Source organism: Cynoglossus semilaevis, chromosome 13, assembly GCF_000523025.1.
Source record: "Cynoglossus semilaevis isolate Cse_v1.0 chromosome 13, Cse_v1.0, whole genome shotgun sequence".
Classification (NCBI taxonomy): domain Eukaryota; kingdom Metazoa; phylum Chordata; class Actinopteri; order Pleuronectiformes; family Cynoglossidae; genus Cynoglossus; species Cynoglossus semilaevis.
In genome coordinates this window covers 11,021,083-11,023,443 of record NC_024319.1, presented here as the reverse complement: position 1 = coordinate 11,023,443, position 2,361 = coordinate 11,021,083, and positions in this window count along the sequence as shown.

The window sequence follows — 2,361 nt, the reverse complement described above, 5'->3', positions numbered from 1 at the left end:
TTTGCAGTAGTTCATCTGATGAATTCCACACTCTGTTCATCATGACAGCCTGCAGTTAAAATGGTCGCTGCCATGACAAGGCTCAGAATATAAAGAAGTACACGTGTTAGGAATCCTTAGATGTGGAGGTGTACTGATGGAAGCACCAGATTGGCTCAGCCACCGGCGAAAACTACCTATCAAATCCCTAACTTTGTGTTAGTCAGGGTTTGATGGCTGTATTTCATGCTGTGTGAGGATGTGTGCTTTGACAGCCAGCTGATGGGCTAACACAGTCTGCCAGACAGCCTCCTCTCCTGGATCTTTCCACTATACAGATGCGGACCTTCTCAGCATGGCAAACACATCTAGACGATGGCCCATATTTGCACACACACACACACACACACACACTGGTTTTTGTGTTTTGTTAGCATCTTACTCAGGAATGTACTAAATATATGCCTAATATTACAAGTCTTGAACCTCAAAAATACCTTCTCACTTAATGGGGGCCTGTGTAATGTCCTCAGGAACAGCCGTGTCCCCACAATAGCAGTATATATTTGTGTCCCCACAAGTATGTCTAAACTGGTATAGCACACTCAATTAGACACACACAAACACACTTCTTTACAGGTATTGTATGAACGGTGTAATTATTACCTTAACACTCACTTTCACTTGCGGTATATAAGAAGTAGATGTCATCCTCAGGTTCAGGACGGTAGACTGCCTCCCATGGCTGCAAAAGGAAGCACATACACGAGTGTTAGAATCTGTTCATTGGGCTTTGTCAATATGTTGCTGTTATGTTTTTGAAATAAAAGATACCCCCCACCCCATCCCCACAGTTCTGACCTATACTAATAGTCAGAACTGTATTTTACTCCCAACAACATTTGGTCCAATCATCATGCAGAAGCCCAGCTTTCATGAACAAATGTTGTTCACTTAGTGATAGTAAAACCTAGAGACTGTGCAAGTAACATTTTTTACACATTTATCCAATCAGTGTCCAGTAGTTGAAATTTGCTAACCAAGTGCTGCTCCATGGAGCCCAATTGAAGTTAGGCTTCAGTGGGTACTGGAGTTTAGCGCCCTCTGTTGCCACAGGAATGTATGACTAAAGAAAAAAATCACAGAAAAAAAGTTGATTCTGAATGAACTAATGAACTTGTTGACGGTTTATTTAATGATATTTGAAGTGGAGCTGAGCTTCCCGTACTAATTTAGAGAAATCACCACTGGTACTGACCATTAACCATGTACCACATTTATTTGTTATATGGTGGCTCTAGCTTAAAGATGACTGTTTTAGGCGCAATATCTTGTTGCAGAGGAAAACAATCTAGCAGTAAAATAAATCTTTTGTGTTGCACAAAAGAGAAAACCTCCAGGAGGCCCCTGCCCAGTCCATCCACCAGCCGTGTCCCAGATACTAGGAAAAGCAGTAACAGGAGGCAGCTACAATGCTTAGAGATGGTTAGTTATTTTCAGGAGCAATAATTAGTATTCATAGTGTCAGGATTTCTCCTTGGCTCTGCAAATAACATTTTGTGACAACTATTAAACTACATTAAGTCATCTTGGATGGCTTATTTGTTAAGAGACGTGGACTATTAAACTGAGGAGTGAAAAACATAAAGAGAATTAAAGAACCCGACAGCAGGTTCTACAGCAGGAAGAGAAGAGGAGGAGAACAAAAAACATCATGTGTACACTATAGGGCTGTCCAGATTAATGCGTGGCATCTAGGTAATTAATTGGAGAAGAATAATCAGATTTATAATTTTAATGCATTTAACACACAATGGACACTGTACCACTGTACATCCAATAATTCCATCTTCCTTCCACCAACTGTGTGAAGCTAAATTTTGAGTTACATTTTTAATTTTTAATTAATTTAATTTTTAATTATGTATTTATTTATCATACATTTTTCAGTATTAATAATTCCATCATTTGGTTTAGTCAAAAATAAAAACCTAATTTATTTATCTATATTAATTGTTCATAATCCACAGCTACCATGCGATTATTCAGATTAAATTTTTTATTTTGTAATAAAACAAATTGTTTCTAAATTTCAAAAGCCATCAGTTTCTAAAAATACCAAATAAAAAAAAACGTGTCAAGCAATATAAATTAAATCTCAGATTACTGACTCCCTAGAGCAGGGGTCTCAGACTCGCGGCCCGGGGGCCAAGTGCGGCCCGCAGTACAATATTTTGTGGCCCCTCACCTTAAAATGAAGGTATAATATCAGTGTGGCCCGCGGAGAAAGTGGGCTTCCGAAGAGCCAATCAGCAAGCTCCCGCGCGCTGTCCCTTGTCGGGGCTAGGCTAGGCTAGGCTACACCAGCTTCGTGCACTTCAC